The 20,572-nt window shown below is 42.9% G+C and overlaps 1 protein-coding gene across 2 annotated transcripts in view; it reads left to right on the plus strand.

Moving 5' to 3' along the window:
* BMP6 (bone morphogenetic protein 6) overlaps window positions 1-20,572 on the plus strand; it is a 462,814-nt gene that overhangs the window by 1,627 nt on the left and 440,615 nt on the right. The window lies entirely within an intron of this gene.

The following is a 20,572-nucleotide window of genomic DNA, read 5'->3' on the forward strand; positions in this document are numbered from 1 at the left end:
GTTTCTGTGAGAACATGGAAAGTTGCTGCATCACATGACTGGAGATGACAATGCATATTTGCATGGTGTCCTGGTAATTACTACACTGACACTATAAACACTATTGTCAGACAAGTACATGTGGCATAGGGATTCCCTCCCAAGTGTTGCAGAACAGGAACATCAGTCCAGAAACACTGCATGTGACAGTAATTGTAGATGACTGCTCTGATACAGACAGATACACCTGTGTGTTGAAATGGAAACTTGCAATATATTTGAAAACAATGATTTGTCTGATATTTATATTTAGACTTCTGTAGTAGAAGAGGCATACAGGTTTCATTTATCCTATTTTTTATTTGCAGTCTTTATCACATGGTTTGCCAGTGTTATTTATGATATTTCCACAATCACTATTACACTTTGACTGCAGTACGCTATTACAAAGTTTTCCAAACTGTAATAATCTATGTTTTAAAGATATCCATGCTTGAGTCCAGATGGTTAAATTAAATTGACTAAGGTACTAATTAAGTTACCTGTGCTCCAACATGGATATCCTTAAAACCTGGAGTGTAATGGTACAATTTAGGAAACTAATCTCTAATATGATTTATTACAACATAACTCCAGTATTTGCTTCTACATTTCCATGATTATCATTGTAATGTCTAAATCAAGGATCATCTGGCACTCAACTGGTTTAGAAACGTAACAGTACAGTAGGTGCTAATACTTGATTCAGTGTTCATGAAGTTTTCCAAGAGAATAAAATGGCCAATGGCCTGCCACATACAGTATACAGTATCAATTCTGAAAATGCTGTATGGCTAGTATAACACTGAATAGTCTATTAGGAGTAAAATGTATGGGGCTTAGAAATTGTACCATAAAAATAAATCTAATGATGTGTACACACGGTGAGATGTTTTCTTACGATTTTGACTATATAGTCAAAATCGTAAGAAAAGCTAGTGCAGATCGCAAGGTGAAAGTCACCTTGCGATCCCGATTCGATGCCAATGCGCAGTCGGCATCGCAAGCCTAGATAGACTGTGCAGGCAAGTCAATTTTGACTATCTCGTAGAAAAGATAGTCAAAACTGACACTTAGCCAAAATCGCACATAGCATCGCAAGCACACTCATTATGTGCTTGCGATGCCGACCTAGCCCCTGTCGCATAGTGAGAATTGGGGTTAGCCCGAATCTCACCGTGTGTATGCACCTTTACGTTTGTTACATGTGAAAGTCCCATTCTGCAGTTCTTAAAAATACATTGGAGGGCTGTAAAGCATGGTAAACCTGCGCTGTTATATTATTTCACTAAGAATAGTTTGTTGGCATTTGTGTTGCTAATTTTGGCAGATTGCATGCGACTGCATGTGTTTTATCTGTTGATATAAATCAGGTTAAAATAAAGTGACAATAACCTTTTTTCTAAATGTTGTATTGCATTATAGTAGAGAGTACATTTGCCTGCTAATAAGGGAGGTATATCTTGTTATCGATAGCTTTGGAAATAGTAAAGCACTTTTTATAACAGATGTGAGCTGTACTCGTTAAGTGACCGCTATAGTCGTTAGAAGAGCTGCAGGGGGGCAGATAAAACCCTAATTATGGATTTACAGGAGTGCTATTATTTTGTTGCTAAATATAATAATCTTGATAGATACAGTAAGCTTTTTGATACACAAGTCTGCCTGTATTTATTGTGTGATTTTCATTTATTTTCCTATTTTCACCCACAGATGGGAATAATGTCTGTCTCGTTATACAAATAAATGTACAGAAATGCGAGATAAAAGACCCAGAGAGAATGTTTTATGTGTTGTGCGTGGCAAGGGTTTAGTGAGAGTAAATCATCAACATAATATATTTATATTGCTAAATGAGGTTTCTTATCACGTCGGCCATAAAACATTCTTGTGGGATATACTGTAATTGTAGGTATGTAGTACAGGCATCCAGGCAGCACCTGCTTCTAGCATGTCCAGATTTTTATCCCTCAATTCACAAGATCATCATGGGCCATTGTGGGCCATATGGCAGCTCCCAGTTAAGACTGTGTACTTAGAAAGGGTTTGAGTATGATATGTGATATGAACATGTAGGATGTTAAAAGTTCCTTTGCTATAATGTAACATACGTAAAATATCAACATTCAGCATGCCTTCATGTTGACAGCCACAATGTCAACACTGACATAATGTCGACAATCAGAACGTTAACAGTACTATTTTGTCTTAAAACTAACCCTCACCCTAATTGCACCCTAACCCTTACTGGTGCCTTACCCTAATTCTTATTGTAGCCTACAGTAACTCCAACTGTTGCCCTAAACTAACCCTAGATGTTACCCAACCCTAACCCTAACCCTAATTGTTACCTAACCCTAACTGTTGCCCAACTCTAACCCTAATCCTAACCATAAATGTTGCCCAACCCTAAACCTAACCCTAATTGTTGCCCAACACTAACCATAATGGTTGCCCAACCCTAAACCTAACCCTAATTGTTACCTAAACCTAACTGTTGCCAAACTCTAAACCTAATCCTAACCATAACAGTTGCCCAACCCTAAATCTAACCCTAATTGTTGCCCAACTCTAACCATAATAGTTACCCAACCTTAAACCTAACCCTAATTGTAACCTAACCCTAACTGTTGCCACACCATAACCCTAATCCTAACCATAATTGTTGCCCAACCCCAAACCTAACCCTAAATGCAAGTGTCGACATTGTTACTATTAACATTCACACTTTACATTGTGCCATCACCATTGACAATTTCAGCATTTTGGATGTCCACTTGTATTGCGTCAGCATATTAAACATGTTGATAGTGATGATGATGATGTTGATAATGATGGTCTCTAGCACTAGCAAACGGCTTGTCATTGTCGGTTTGTCACTGTCCCACCAATGCTAATTGGTGACTTTTCATCGCTAGGCCATACAATATTGTAACACAAGGGGTGGAATTGTTTCTGATGTATTAGAGAGGTTTTAGGTGTTTTATTGATGCTTAATATCAAATACAATTAGTTGAGTGACTGGAAGTAATAAATGTGTATGGTGAAGAAGGATATGTATTTGCAATATAAGTAAAGGTATGGTATGTTTGGATGGGGAAGCAGTTCGTTTCCCGATGGTCTGGATCCCGGCGGTCATAATACTGACGCTGGAATCCTGACATCCATGGGAATCCTAATGATCGAAATCCTGACCAGGGCCCAGAAACTACACTCGGGGAGTGGGGGGTACCACGCCACCCACCAAGGGGGAATAAAATTGGGCCTGAAGCGTGGCGAGCGCATGTCGGCATTCCGGCGTCGGTATTATGACCGCCGGGATCCCATACTGATCCCGTTTGGATATTTTAGCAAAGTACACAGAAAGTTCAAAACCAGAAGCAAAATATACATAACTGCTGGTGCTTGGGGATATCATATACACTGATGTGGTCATGTTGCATCTTCTTAGCCACCGCGAGAATCGCCTGGTGAGAAGGGTGATGATGCCAGGTATAGTGTGGAGAAACAGCAAGCAATAGTAAAATGCTGTAGTGAAAGTTACACATACTGTACTGTGGGTACCAAATTACAGGAATACCATCACACGTTTAAATGTTCTTGTCAATGTTTTTATTTTCATGGTGCGTTGGAGGATTCCACATTATTCATGTTAGATCTCACATATACTCTATTGTTCTAAATAACACAATTCATGAACAATATAGTTGTTGCTACAAATGTTCTATATTTTTTTATTCCTGTTTCAAATTACAGTAGAGTTATATATAATTCCACTTCCTAGCAATCAGTCATAGAAGAACACACAGGGAGAAAAAAGGCTCTGAAATGAGTTATATTCTAGAGTGAAAGCAGTCCAAGTATATACATATTTCCATGTTACAATTATATGGCACCTACACAGCTTGGTATACTGAAATTCAAGCTCACACTTAAGCTGTCACTGGTTTTCAAGTAATTGTTTCTTTCTTATTGTAAATTGTTTTATAGCACAGATGTCGTATCTTCTAACTATCGGGGTCATTCTGAGTTGATCGCTAGTGTGCCGTTGTTCGCAGCGCAGCGAACAGGCTAAAAAAAAATTGTCATTTCTGCGCATGCGTATGCCCCGCAATGCGCACGTGCATCGTACGGGTAAAAAGCTTGTTGTGGTTGTGCACAGGTTCTAGCGAAGTTTCCAGTCGCACTGACGGCAGCAAGAAGATTGACAGGAAGGGGTCGTTTCTGGTTGTCAACTGACTGTTTTCAGGGAGTGTTTGCAAAAACACAGGCGTGTCTGAAAAAACTCAGGCGTGGCTGGGCTTTCGCTGGGCTGGTGTATGACGTCAAATCCAGACAGGAATAGGCTGAAGTGACCGCAAGCGCTGAGTAGGTTCAGAGCTACTCTGAAACTGCACAAACTATTTTTGCAGAGCTCGGCTGCACATGCGTTCGCACTTCTGCTAAGCTAAAATACACTCCCCAGTGGGCGGCGGCATAGCGTTTGCACGGCTGCTAAAACTAGCTAGCGAGCGATCAACTCAGAAAGACCCCCTATATCTGGGGCCGATTCAATTGTTTTCCCCTGCAGCTACCACTAGGGGGAGCAAAACAGAGCAATTCAATTGATGCTCTGTTTAGGCGCCAGTAGTCGCGGGGGTAACATTTCTGAGGTGCAAGAAGAAATGTGTGCAAACTCTGCACTTTGGACGTCCAAGCAGGACTTTAGACAAGTTTAGCCATTTTACAGGGCTAAACCCTGTTTGTTTGGGATGCGACATGCCAATACGCATTGGCACCAAACCACAATTGAATCCTGACAATTGTTTGGCGTTCTAAACAGTCCCATTTAGATGTGACAAACAGATGCCCAAAACAATTGAATCGCACCCTCCGAGCCTTAAAAAATAAAGAATGAAAGAAACAATACGACTCTACTGCAATAGATTTATTTGCATTTTTCTTTGATTGTTAACATCCTAGGTAGTACTACATTGGATTGCCACAACCATAGTTATGCTCGTGTTGGCTGTATATAGTTGGAAGTTAAGGATTCCAAAATATCATCCAGTTTATGCAGCAATTGTCCATTTGGGCACTCGCACAGTAGCTTTGATAAAACAAGCCTTTTGCTTTGGGTTTAATACACTGTACAATATATTATCAAGTTTATTCAGTGTGGCACAATGGTTAGCAGAGCTGCCTGATAGCGCTAGGGCCATGGGTTTGATTCCAAACAGAGTTGTATATGTGGAGTTTGCATGTTCTTCCTGTATTTTCAGGTGTTTTCTCCAGGTGCTCGTTTCTCCCTCAGTTCAAAAACATATAGGTGTATTAAACTGGCTGCTGACAAAAATAGCCATAGGGGGGTATCCAATTACAAGTGAAGATACATCGGGAGCGAAAAACTGAAGTTTTTCGCGATTCTTCCCAATTTTTCATCTGTATTTTTTTTACAGGCTATCCAATTTGGTCGCCTGTAGAAGATACATTGTCTTCCGAAAACACACAGGTTTAGTGAAACTTGTGTGTTTTCAGCAGAGACAGCCCGTTTTCGGGTAAAAAAGGGTCTGTTTCTGGGATTTGGTTTTGCCTGCCTGAGGCAGGTGAAACAAAATCACTGATAAGTCGCGGCTCGGGATGGCTTATCGGGGCTATTTGGATAGCCCCCAGCGAGACAATTAGCAGCGGTAATTAACCATGGTCAATTGGATACCATTTATAGTGCTTATTTACATTTGTATATAAGAGAATCTAGATAGTAAGCCCCAATGATGCAGGAATTGATGTGAAGAATTAAATAATATTTTTACAGCTCTTTATAATATGACACTATATGAATAACTGATAATAAATAATAAATCATTCACTTGCCATAGAATTTGCTTTGTGCGATTCTCATAGCTTTCAGCCTTCTTAATTAAGATTGCACAAATTAGGCCTCTTAGGCCCTCATTCCGAGTTGATCGCTCGCTAGCTGCTTTTAGCAGCATTGCAAACGCTAGGCCGCCGCCCTCTGGGAGTGTATCTTAGCTTAGCAGAATTGCGAACGAAAGAGTAGCAAAATTGCTACTAAAAAAATTCATGCAGTTTCTGAGTAGCTCCAGACCTACTCCTAGATTGCGATCACCTCAGTCCGTTTAGTTCCTGGTTTGATGTCACAAACACGCTCTGCGTTCGGCCAGCCACTCCCCCGTTTCTCCAGCCACTCCTGCGTTTTAGCCTGACATGCCTGCGTTTTTTAGCACACTCCCGGAAAACGGTCAGTTACCACCCAGAAACACCCACTTCCTGTCAATCACCCACCGATCAGCAGAGCGACTGAAAAGCGTCACTCAGACCTGTGTAAAATTGCATCGTTTTTTGTGAAAATACTTAGCGCGTGCGCCCTGCGGCCCATACGCATGCGCGGAATCGCCCATTTTTAGCCTGATCGCTATTCTGCTAAAAACAGCAGCGAGCAAACAACTCGGAATGACCACCTTAGTGCTGTCATATATGCTAACATTGTAGGGTCCAAATAATTTATTTTCTATTCTGGGCAACAGATTTTTTTGGTCAGAGCTTGAATTTTTTTGTATATATTCTGCAATGTGTTTGCACTGTGGATAACATATGGTTTGTTTATATATGTCTTCTCTGGCCTCTGTCATTCGTTTGTCCCTCTTTAGTCTGTGCTGCGCGCTGGTACATATTACTTACACTCTCATCCATCCTGCGGCATGGCTGCACAAGCACACTTGCCGCTGCTAGTCTCACCTGTGATCAGTTCCATAGAAAGCCTATGTTCGTGGGTGCAAATTAGATGCACACACCCGGTTACGTGCGCGTGCATTACGCTAAATGATTCGCACCCGCGGTTAGGCACAGGATGGATGAGCATGGCTACATCTGTATCTTCCTCTCCCAACTTTCCTCTCCCGTAGTAGCTCTCTTCTAAACCCTCCACTAGCCTCCCCTATTCCCATCAAAGTACAGTTCACACTGCTAATCCTCCATTATAAAGTCCCCCACATTGCCACCCCCTCATGACTTTGTTGCTCTGATGATATAATTTATGTACTCTCTTTAAAATCTTCATTATTTTAGGTTTTAGCACATTGTAATACAGTAGATTAATTCTGGGTGCTTCTGATCTTACCTAAGTCTGAATTAGCTTTCAGTTTCTATGTAACGAGCAATGAAATTTTGATGGCGTAGATAGCAGACTGTTTAATTTTGTCTCTTTGGTAGGGAACGACCATCTTGGATAAGTTTCACTGAAGTAGCAATTTAAAGAAATCTGTGTGTCTGGGCTTTTAAGCTTAGCACATGGTTAGCACATGTTTTTTTTTAACCTTAGTTCTTTGTAAGGATATTTATATGCCTATACCAAGCATGTTTAAATTGCTCTGCTGACTTAGCCTCTACCACCTCTGACGGAAGGCTATTCCACTTATCCACTACCCTTTCTGTGAAGTAATTTTTCCTTAAATTTGCCCTAAACCTGCCTCCCTCCATTTTCAGATTTCTGTAAAGCGCCTTGAGTCCTATGGGAAAAAGAGCGCTATATAAATAAAAGAATAATAGTAATACTTATTATTTTTATTTTTATTATTATGTTCTCGAGTTCTAATACTTCTCTTCCTTTGAAGAATGTTTCCCTCCTGGACTTTGTTAAGACCCTTGGTATATTTGTATGTTTCTGTCATGTCCCCCCTTTCCTTTCTTTGCTTCAAACTATACATGTTAAGATCTTTAAGTCTTTCCGGGTAAGTTTTGTGATGTAGACCATGCAACATTTTAGTTGCCCTTCTTTCTACATTCTCTAATGTATTTATATCCTTCTGGTGATATGATCTCCAGAACTGGACGCAGTATTCCAAATGAGGCTGTACCTATACAGTGGCAGTATTACTTTTTTTTCTGCTGCTGATTCCACTCCCTATGCAACCAAGCATCTGACTTGCCTTTCTAATTATTTTGTTACATTGCTTTCCTGCCATTAAGCCACTTGAAATAATGATGCCTAAATCCATTTCCTCCACAGTAGTTTCCATTATAGTACCCATGATACTATATTTAGCCTTTGGGTTCAAAAGTCAGGTACTCTTTGTATTGTGTAGAACACGACTGAGTGTCATGTTCATACTGTCCATGGGCTGACCAATCTTTCATGTGTATTTACAATTCCAGGACATGCCAGAATGATTCAACCCGAACAAAAGTACAGAGGGAAAAAGAGGAAAAGGCGGTAATAGACAGGTGACAAATAAAAACATGGTTGCTCTAACAACAAGGAGATTTTCAGCGTAAAACGCAATGACCAATTCAGAGGCAGCAGACACACTGCCATGGCAAATAATTCCACGCTAGGTCACAAAACAGCATCATGGACCTAGGAGGGGTGCAAGATGAAGTCCTTTAGTTGGGTATAACATTTTGCTGAATTGAATAGCTCTGGGTCCTCTTTCCTAGCGGTATTCAGCGTGCGTTGAATTGAATCGGCCTAAAGACTTTACAAACTCAGCATGGTGTGAATAGTATTCTTCTAAAATCCTCTTCACCCAATGGGGCCAATTCATGCATTGGCCCTGACGAAGCAACCGTGAAACGTACGTAGGCATTTCAGGGGCTGCAGGTACCAGTCGGAACCGCTGTAATATGTCCAATTGAAATAATGCATATTGTTCATACTGTATAATTCAAGATTGAAAGTCCGGTGTGTCTAGCATATTAATAGAATGCCTATGTGGGCAGTGGCGGTAAGAGCACCGGTAGGAGAGGGAGCTGCATTATAGCTTACTACCACGGCGGGATTACACGTGGTCTGACCCTGTTACACAGTAATTAGTGGTTTGTGGAAAACCGTGCAGGGAACGCTGATTGCTACAAATCTAAGAGCTATTCAACACTATTCTATGAAAAGACCCTTAATTGAACAAATGTTTATAATACATTTTTGTTCAATAACCACTCACACTAACACTCACTTTGCAGCAGAACAGTAGTATGCCTATGTGGGCAACGGTGGTGAGAGCACCGATATAAGAGGAATCTGCATCTAAGCATAATACTGCTAACAAAGCACATATGGTCAGACCCTGTTACATAGGAGTCAGCGGTCAGTAAATAAGCTGCGCAGTGTATGTAGATTGCCCATATATTCAGGGATATCTAGCTCGGGCCCATTGAATTATCTATATATACCGAGATGAGAAGGAACCCCTTATTTGGATTACTTTAACAGCACACATATAAGCCTGAAACTGAGGCTCCCACATAGGATCCGATTATCAGTGTGTAGACTAGCCGCTGCAGCACCACAGAGGGGCATTCATTAAAGGTGCATTGCTATATTTCAATAGCTCATATAAGAAAGATAAAGTGTGGGAATATTAATGGGAGGAATATAAAATAAATTGACGTATCACATCCCATAGGACATGGTGCCATAAGCGGACCTGCTGGACACGAATATGGTGTAAATGGCGCAAAATTTTGTCACAATACCTCCTTGAAAACCCCACATATTCTACAGATATTTTAAGACCATCAATTCTTTACACTCCTACACAAAAGAACTAGGAGAATAGAGCAGTAACTACCAATAAATAATATAGACACAATTGGACATTTCACTTGTCAAAATCAATGATACATTTATTAGAAGAAATACATTCCACACAATGTTTATTATAGCATGAATAAAGAGAATGATGAGTATGTATGATAAAGATTAGAACTTATGCTAGAGATATATAATTACTGCAGGAAAAAGACCAATACAAAGTTAATATATATCAATACAAGAAAAGGTGGACTTTTCAGCGGGGACTATAATGTCCTAATACTGTAGGAAGAACTTTTTCCGAACGAGTACCTAGCAGTCTCTGTCATATAGATTTAATTCGATTTTAGTACACAGTTTTCTTACTTTTCACTCTTTCTATATATTTTTAATATTTCACTTAGGCTGAACAGAAAAATATTTTTAAGGAATTTATTAAATAAAAGTTGAATTTAATTTATCATTGTGAGGTTCCAAGTACACCCATACTAAGGCTTCTGTTTCTGTGTGTTTGTGTAGATCAGAACATTACTTAAAGGGTTAACTGAAAATATCTGCATTATTGTTGCAAACAAAGGAAACATTTAACCATAAATGTTTAATCTTCAATGAAATTAGAATAAAAAAGTCATAGTAGCCTTGATACATATGTAAACCTCTGTGAACATGGTTTGGTAAGGCAGAGCCTGTAATTCTAAAGATTTATATTTGGTATAATTGATGTGTTTAGTTATGGAAATGTTATGTATTTTAAGTACTTTGCATTACTATTTTGAAAAAGCAGGTCTGCATATTACTTGCTGCTGGTTGTTGTCATCATGAGACTACTGCAGTTCTCCCCAGTGCATCCTGGAAACTTGTTGGTGGCAGGAAAATACAGCACACAACTGCAAATTAACTAGACCTATGAGCAATGGCAAATCATCCTAGGTATTTTGGAAAACCACCTTTCTTTAAATAACACATGATTCCATGACACTGTGAAAGAGCATACTGGATTAATGTGCTAATTTCATGGTACTACTATCCACTGTACTATGATTTTAATACTTTTTGTTTTTATATTGCTACATAAATAGAAACATAGAATTTGACGGCAGATAAGAACCACTGGGCCCATCTAGTTTGCCCCTTTTTTTTTACCTTATTGTTACATCAAAAACTATTAGAGCCATAGTTCTTTGTAAGGATATACTTATGTCTATCCCAAGGGCATCCGGTCTTTAGGTCGACAGTAAGTAGGTGGACAATGTTTTGGTCGACCACTATTGGTTGACAATAAGTAGGTCGACAGGGTTTCTAGGTCGATAAGATCTTTAGGTCGACATGTTCTAGGTCGACAGGTCAAAAGGTCGCCATGAGTTTTTCACAATTTTTTCTTTTTTTATTATTACTTTTTCATACTTTACGATCCACGTGGACTACAATTGGGAACGGTAACCTGTGCCGAGCGCAGCGAAGCACCTTGCCCGAAGCATGGTGAGCGAAGCAAGCCATGCGAGGGGACACGGTGCACTAATTGGGGTTCCTGGTCACTGTACGGAGAAAACGACACCTAAGTTTTTTAAAAACCTCATGTCGACCTTTGACCTGTCGCCCTAGCATCCCTGTCGACCTACTTACTGTCGACCAATAGTGGTTGACCCAAACACTGTCGACCTACTTACTGTCGATCTTACATACTACACCCATCCCAAGCATGCTTAAATTGGTCTACTGTATTAGCCTCTACAACCTCTGATGGGAGGCTATTCCACTTGCCCACTACCATTTCTGTGAAGTCATTTTTCCTCAGATTTCCCAGAAACCTGCTTCCCTCCAATTTCAGTGCATGTCCTCGTGTTCTAACACTGCTCTTAATTTGAAAAATGTTTCCCTCCTGTACCTTGTTAAACCCTTAATATATTTGAAAGTTTCTATCATGTCCCCCCTTTCCCTTATCTGCTCCGAACTATACATATTGAGATTTTTTAGTCTTTCTGGGTAAGTTTTGTGATGTAGGCCATGCACCATTTTAATTGCCCTTCTTTGTACAGTCTCTAATGTATTAATATCCTTCAGGAGATAAAAAAAAAAGTCTCCAGAATTGAACACAGTATTCTAGATGAGGCCATACCAATGACCTATACAGTTGCATTATAACTTCTTTCTTTCTGCTGCTCATTCCTCTCCCTATGCAACCAAGAACCTGACTAGCCTTCCTCATTGCTTTGTTACATTGCTCACCTGCCTTTAAGTCACTTGTATAGTGACTCCTAGATCCCTTTCCTTCTCTGTAGTTTTTATTATATGTAGTGCCATTAATACTATGTTTAGTCATTGGATTTTTGATGCATGATTGTGCATTTGTAGGCATTAAACTGTAGGTGCCACACTGTTGCACACCTCTGTGTCATCTGCAAAAAAAGGCATATTTTACCTTCAACACCATTTACAATATCACCAATAAAGATATTATAAAGCTCTGGTCCAAGTACAGATCCCTGGGGTACTCCACTGGTAACATTTCCCTCCAGTGAGTGCACTCCATTTACCACAACTCTCTGTTCTCTATCCTGCAACCAAGATCTTATCCATTCAACCATCTTAGAATCCAATCCCAAGCTTTCAAGTCTATTTAGCAGTCTGCGATGTGGGTCACCGTCAAAAGCATTACTAAAGTCTAGAAAAGCTTAATATGTGTATCCCCTCCCACCTTTGGTCTATTACTTTAGTCACCCAGTCAAGAAAAGGCAATACGATTTTCTTGACATGGTCTACTCTCAGTAAATCTATGCTGTTTGGGATCCTATTAAAAGGTTGCTAATCCTAAAATGTGCTTTACAGGCTATCCGGAGACCTGTTATCCGGAATATTTCAGAAAACGGAATGTCCCAGACCTGTAGTGATGTCATGACGTGCCGCAACGTCATGACGTCACTACTACTGTGACCAATGGCTGGCAGCGGGGGAGTGGCTTTGCAACCATTCCCTTGCTTCATAGTGCATGCTGGATCCCCCGCAGTGACCACTGAATCCCCGTTGACCTCACCTTGGACCTTCACTGACCTTCCCAGACCCCCACAATGACTGCTGAACCCCCCACCGATCGCAACGACTGCTGGACCCCAACAGCAATGACTGCTGGACCCCCCGCCGACCATCCGTGACGACAGCCAGACCGGGTATTTCATTATCCGTAAAAATCCCATATCCGGAATGCTCCTGATCCCGAGCATTCCAGATATGGGATACTCGACCTGTATAAAAATACTGTGCTAAATTAAAATCCAGTCAGTTATACCATAAAAAATAAAAAATGTTAGTAACTTAATTGTATTACTATATTTGACAATAAATAGAATGTAAAACAAAAAGAATAGATGACAGGTTATTTCTAAACAAATCACCTTTTAGAAATGATTGTGAATCAAAACATAAATTACTTTGGTGCAAAAAAATCAAAATTGAGATAATTGCTGGTCCTGCAGGTGATGTTACGTTGTAAGACACTGCAGGCAGTCACTTTGCGGTTGTTGATGGGTCTCTTTTGCAGAGGACATTATATACCTCCCAAGTGCATTGTCCTGGATGTTCCAGCGTCAGAGGGTGTGGTATTGAAAGTCGACAGTAACTAGGTCGACAATGTCTAGGTCGACCACTATTGGTCGACAGTAACTAGGTCGACAGGGTGTCTAGGTCGACAGGGTCTTTATGTCGACATGTTCTAGGTCGACAGGTCAAAAGGTCGACATGAGTTTTTAATGTTATTTTGGTGTCGTTTTCTTCGTAGAGTGACCGGGAACCCCAATTAGTGCACCGCGTCCCCTCGCATGGCTCGCTTCGCTCGCCATGCTTCGGGCATGGTGCCTTCGCTTCGCTCGGCACAGATTACCGTTCCAATCGTAGTCCACGTGGATCGTTAAGTATGACAAGGTTAAAAAAAAGAAAAAAATTGTGAAAAACTCATGTCGACCTTTTGACCTGTCGACCTAGAACATGTCGACCTAAAGACCCTGTCGACCTAGACACCCTGTCGACCTAGTTACTGTCGACCAATAGTGGTCGACCTAGACATTGTCGACCTAGTTACTGTCGACTTTCAGTCCGGATCCCGAGTCAGATATCCCCTTCTTGTTACTATTCCAATGTAACCACTTGTTACAATAAGTATATTAGACATTCATGCCATATGTTAGACACAGTGTATATATGTATATATCGTATGTATGTAAGTAAGTATGTATGTATGCGTATATATATATATATATATATATATATATATAAAAGAAAAAAGCAAATGGAGCACTCACCAGTCTTTTCATAGATATGAATATCAAAACAAAATTTTATTTCTCCAGACAGCATCAGATCTGACCCGAAGTTTAAGGGTACCTTGGAGAATCCACCAATGATGGCCTATAGACGTGGTAGAAACTTGAAGCAGATCCTTATGCAACCTGCCCGACGTCTTAATGCCAAGGAAAGCGGTACATGGCTAAACTCTAAGAAGCCAGGCTGTTTCAGATGTGTTGGATGTGTGACGTGCCGCTCGCTGCTGCCGGGCACCTCTTTTCCACACCCCCACACTGGCAAATTGATCAACATCAGATATAAGCTTCACTGTAGGTTAAGCCATGTAGTCTATATGCTCTTATGCCCATGTGGCCTGGTATACGTTGGGATGACGACCTGCACTTTTAGAGAACGGATGGCAAACCACAGGAGCTCGATTCACCAAGCAATTATATCTGGCTCATCCGACAAACCGGTTGCACAGCACTTCCTAAAAGCGGGACATCAGGGTTCAGCACTTAGATGTCGCATGATTGATTGGGTCCCGGAACCCGAGAGGGGCGGAGACCGTGCCCTTATATTGAGAAAATTGGAGGCAAGATGGATCTTCAGATTGGGAACCCTAGCCCCTAATGGACTAAATGAGAATAATCATCTTGGGATTTTCCTCAGATAAGGAAAAGGGGCTTTTGCCCTTTAAGACCAGTGCACTGTAAAGTGTTAATTAAATACACTTTATAAATTTATAAATTTTTAACAGATGTCCATATGTGTATGTGTTTTAGACGCATACAGATATGTATGTATGTCTATGTATTCGTGTTGTTTGTTGTTGTTTGTCATGATTGATTGTTGTCCGTACCTCACTGGCTCCTTACTGCCCACAGCTTCATTTTATTTGAACAACCTAATTGGTCACCCGTAAACTAGTATTTGGGTGATTGATTTCTAGTTTGTAAGCTAGCACTTCTCCTCCTGATCCCCAAGTATGAGTTTTTGTCCCATATTGTTATGATCATGTTACTATACAATATGGTTTTTGCTGCCAGCGGGAGGCTGTAGTTCCGCCCGCTTGCATCTGGTTGCGTGGCAACCATATGTAATCAGTGCGGTGAGACGTTCGGAAGGTTGCCCGGCAACCAGTGATTTACATCGTCATCTGTAGACTGTGGAGTGACGCTCGGAAGGTTGCTTGGCAACCAGTCCGATACGTCATTTCCGTCCAGGCGGTCATTTACATCACTTCCGCCCGGATAGTCATCTGTAGATTGTGGAGTGACGCTCGGAAGGTTGCTTGGCAACCGGTCCGATACGTCATCTCCGCTCAGGCATTCATTGGCGGCTGACAGATAAGGGATGGCCCGGTGGTGGTTGCTATGCAACCACCACGAGATGTGATGTCTGTCCATCCAGGTACATTCTAGGTGTAAAAGTAAAGAAAAAAGTGAGACTCCTTTGTTTTAAGACTGGTGATATTGTTGGGAAAAGGGTGATTTGTACTAGCACTTATATGTACTGATATCACGGTTGTTCTTGTATACAATAACGAATACAATGGGCTAACTCCGCCCATATAATGACGTAATAATGACGCAATTTTGGCGCGTTTTTTTGAATGATGGGTATTTAGGGAGCCGGTGAGGCTTGGTCAGTTAGGCTGCTGATGTTCTAAATATGATGTGACAGCTCTCTGATGCTCTCTGTGTCCCCTGATGACGGTCTGGATATGGCCGAAAACGTTTAAAAAAAATGCTGTCTGGAGAAATAAAATTTCGTTTTGATATTCATATCTATGAAAAGACTGGTGAGTGCTCCATTTGCTTTTTTCTTTAATTGGATCTTCTGGAGGGGATCTGTGGATGACACCCCAGCTGCTGAATTGAGGATTTAAAACGTGAGTGCGACCTTTTCTTCTATATATATATATATATATATATATGTATAGTGACATGTAAAATTTATTATTTAAGGTCTATTATGATGAGATGTGTGTACCCCCATTACTTTTATTGTATTGGCGGCAGTGGACTTTAGTGCTGCACACTGCACATATACATTTCACAGATATTGGTGACAGAAGAGAGGGGCGGAGTGATATAGCTGGGGAGTGATTGGTCCTGTCAGGGAAAGAAGTGCTGTGGTTCCTGTTTTTATTCAAGGACAGAGCCAGCGCTGCAAGTGGGCGGGTACGCGTGGGTACGGCGTACCCTTAAGAATTTAGCCGTGGGTACGCCGTACCCATGCCACCGGGCCGCCGCTCCCTCCCTCCCGTGCTGCTGCTTACCACCGCTGCTGCATGAGGGAAGGAGAGCGCAGTCTGCGCCTCTCCTTCCACTCAGTGTTTTCCTTCAATTCGGCGCTGGCCCGTGAGCCAATCAGAGCTCGCGGACCGGCAGCCAAGGCTCCTGATTTGATTGGCTCACGGAACGGCGCCTAATTCAAGGTAGACACTGAGGGGCAGGAGAGGCGCAGGCTGTGCTCTCCTCCCCTCACAGACAGGAAGCAGCAGCGAGGTAAGCAGCAGGGGAAGGGGGGAGAGGGGGGCATGTGTACCTGGCACTAGGGGCATATCTGGCACTGAGGGCATATATGGCACTGCGGGGACATATGTATCTGGCACTGGGGGCAGCTTTGTATCTGGCACTGGGAGCATATCTGGCACTGGGGGGCATTTCTGTATCTGGCACTGGTGGTATCTCTGTATCTGGCACTGGGGGGCATTTCTGTATCGAGCACTGGGGGCATCTCTGTATCTGGCACTGGGGGCATAGCTGGCACTGGGGGCATAGCTGGCACTGGGGGGACATATGTATCTGGCACTGGGGGCATCTCTGTATCTGGCACTGGGGGCATATCTGGCACTGGGGGGCATTTCCGTATCTGCACTGGGGGCATCTCTGTATCTGGCACTGGGGGCATATCTGGCACTGGGGGCATTTCTGTATCTGGCACTGGGGGGCATCTCTGTATCTGGCACTGGGGTAACATATGTATCTGGCACTAGGGGCATCTCTGTATCTGGCACTGGGGGCATATCTGGCACTGGGAGGCATTTCTGTATCTGGCACTGGGGGCATCTCTGTATCTGGCACTGGGGGCATATCTGGTACTGGGGGCATTTCTGTATCTGGCACTGGGGGGCATCTCTGTATCTGGCACTGGGGTAACATATGTATCTGGCACTAGGGGCATCTCTGTATCTGGCACTGGGGGCATATCTGGCACTGGGAGGCATTTCTGTATCTGGCACTGGGGGCATCTCTGTATCTGGCACTGGGGGGCATTTCTGTATCTGGCACCACCCAGAGCCAGATGCCCCCAGTGTCAGATACAGAGATTCCCCCAAATCTCTGTATCTGGCACTGGGGGCATAGCTGGCACTGTGGGGGCACACTCTGGGGGCATTTGTGTATCTTGAACTGTGGGGCAATGTGTATCTGGCACTGTGAGGCAATGTATCTCTGGCACTCTGGGGGCATTTGTGTATCAGGCACTGTGGGGCAATGTGTATCTGGCACTGTGGGGCAATGTGTATCTGGCACTGTCAGGCAATGTATCTCTGGCACTCTGGGGGCATTTGTGTATCTGGCATTGTGGGGCAATGTGTATCTGGCACTGTGGTGTAATGTATATCTGGCACTGTGGAGCAATGTATATCTGGCACTGTGGGGCAACGTGTATCTGGCACTATTGGGGTCATATGTGTATCTGCCCCCCATATGTGTATCACGCTCCCATTTAATTGGCCTATGTGGCATTTGGCCACACCCATTTTTTGGCACGTGCTCCTTCTACGCACGCACACAGTACCTGTCAGACATTTTTTCTACTTGCACCACTGGACAGAGCATGCACCATCAGCTCCAGCTCCCCACAGCGTCACTATTAGATGTGGGTGTGTAACATCCGTAGTGCATTTCCAGAGTGTCATTAGCTGGGGAGAACTTGTCAGTAGCTGCCTGTAGGGGCTGCCTAGATGCTCTTTTCTGCCACCTCACTTCAAGGAAGTCCCTATCTCTAGATGCCTGTCAGCGTGTGAAGTAACTTAATGGAGGATATTCAATTGTTTGAAAAGTCAGTTGGGTGTCTGTTTTTTCCTGTCTACTAGACAGGAAAAAACAGACACCCAACCGACTTTTCAACCAATTGAATTCCACCCAATGTACAGGTACTGCGGCTGGAGGAGAGTCACCTCAGCATAAGAGATCTCTTGTTTCCATGAACTGAGTGATGGCATAAGACAGAGCTGACAGGATAGAGGCCAGTGGCAGCAGCTAATACAATGGAGTAATAGCCATATTAAGGGGGGGATGCAGAGCATACTGTACCCCAGGCCTCCCTTGTCAGCAGGCCCCCCACACTGACATCACTAGCTTTCCCTCTGAAGTAGCAGCAGAACCAGCAGCCAGAATGTGAGCAGAACAGTATGCAGTGAAGGCAGAGGTACAGGAGTATCATGTTTCATGAGCTACCGAAAGAGCTTTCCAACCAGAGGCGAGATAGGAGGGTGGAGATAGCTGTAAGTGACACAGGGATCCCAGCTTCTCCTCTTCCCTGCTTGGGTGTCTGAGTCTTGTGTAAACTGTTATGCAACTAAACCATTTGGGTCTAGAGATAGAGACACACACATAGAGTCCTCCTGAGTCCTGTCCCAGTGTGTACGTAGTACAGAGGCTGCTGCTATTCTTGCATGTGACAAGATAAATTATCTTATTTTTCTATGTGTAAATTAAGGTTAAGTTGTCTGAAAATGTTATATAATAATTGTATTTCAATTAGGTGGAGCTATTAACAGTACACAACCATTATTAAAGTATTAGTTTATAATGAATACACACCATTGGTTTAAGTTTAATATACACAATCCATACCTCCCACCATGACCCAGTCCAGGAACAACAACATGCTCTCTACCTGGACTTCCTTCTTAATTTATGATTGTAATCACCTGTGTTGAAATACCTTTCTTATGAATTAAATAGTCCAACACTGGTGACGCCAATCATATATTAAGTGGGAAGTCCAGGAAGAGAGCATTTTGTCCCTCCTGGAATGGGACATGTTGGGAGGTATACACCTCCCACCTTCCACCAGGGACCCCCTGTCTTAAGTGCCCCAGGCACCCCAAGGCTTAATCCGGCCCTGTAGAGAGTGGCTATGACCATTCAGGGACATCCAGAGCAGTCTGTAAAACTGCACTGCATACACACAGTGAAGCGGAGTTAGGAAGTTAAACTATAGAGCCCTCGCTAATACACATTTGCTACAGGTGTAGTATGGTATGCAGGCGGCCGGGATCCCGGCGGCCAGCATACCGACGCCGGGATCTCAACCGCCAGCATACCGGCAGCTGGGCGAGCGCAAATGAGCCCCTTACGGGCTTGCTGCGCTCACCATGCTAGGGGCACGGTGGCGTGTTACGCGTGTCACGCTATTTATTCTCCCTCCAGGGGGGTCGTGGACCCCCAAGTGGGAGAAGTGTTGTCGGTATGCCGGGTGTCGGGATTACGGCGCCGATATACTGAGCGCCGAGATCCCAACAGCCGGCATACTGAATACCACTCATTTGCTACAGCTGGCCAGTCAGTAGCAGCGAAGCTCAGCACATTAAACATTAAGTGGAGAGTACAGAGGAGGAAGCATAGCTGCAACTAAAATCAACAGTCGTACCTATACTTTTGCAGCTAGAGAGGGAGGACATACACACAGTATATGCAGTTGTTCTAGTCATATACAGACAAGCAACCCTAAGGAGTTTATTGTTAATGCAGATCTGCCAATCTAAATCCTCTCAAAGGGAATTTTATATATATATATATATATATATATATATATGTTTGTGTATGTAGCCTCCAACATATTACACATAAAAACCGGTACAAATTAGGAAAGGGAGCTCAGCCACGGGTAAAGAGGGCGTGGCCGCGCTCCCTTTCCTAATTTGCCATGCCCCTTTCCTATACTTTCAAAGCAGGTATAGTACCTTTTTTATGGTCTGTACCTGCCAAAAAGGCAGGTACAGACCATAAAAAAAAGGTATTGTACCTGCCAAAAAGGTACAGCTGGAGGGTATGTATATAGTAGAAGCCAAGTCTGCTCCTCATCTCTGTTAGCTGACACAGCTCAAACTGAAAGTGAAACTGCAGGGAGATGTTAAAGCTCTGTAACCTGCTGCTAATAATATTAATAATACTGATCTGACTGTTTCACACTTGCTGCATACGAAGAGGGTGGCTGGAGAGAGAGAGTGGGGGAAGGGGCAGATAGAGACTGGGGGGTGGAGAGTGGGGTAGAGGCATATAGGACATGGGGGGAGAGAGAGGGGGAGGGGTTGGGTTAGATAGGGACTGGGGAGAGAGTGGAGTGGTAGTGGCAGATAGGGACAGTGAGAAAGAGATGCAGTGAGAAAGAGATGCAGATTTTTTTCAATGTAGTCACCTCTGCGTGACACAGGGACACACACTCCCTATGTACACTGCACCCCCTACCATATATTGCCCCTATATACACTGCACCTCCATCCTCTTCCATATTCTGCACCCCCACAATATACTGCCCCTATATACACACTGTAACCCCATACCGCTCCATATAATACCCCTTACATACATGTGGCATCCCCTCCTCCATATACTGCTCCCACCATGTACAGCATACTCTGCACCCAAAACTGGCCAGGAGCTGTGCGTGGACTGGTGAGCTTACACGTGCCAGTACTGGTGTGTGTATATATATATATACACGTTTTGT

This window comes from Pseudophryne corroboree, chromosome 5 (genome assembly GCF_028390025.1).
Source record: "Pseudophryne corroboree isolate aPseCor3 chromosome 5, aPseCor3.hap2, whole genome shotgun sequence".
Lineage (NCBI taxonomy): Eukaryota > Metazoa > Chordata > Amphibia > Anura > Myobatrachidae > Pseudophryne > Pseudophryne corroboree.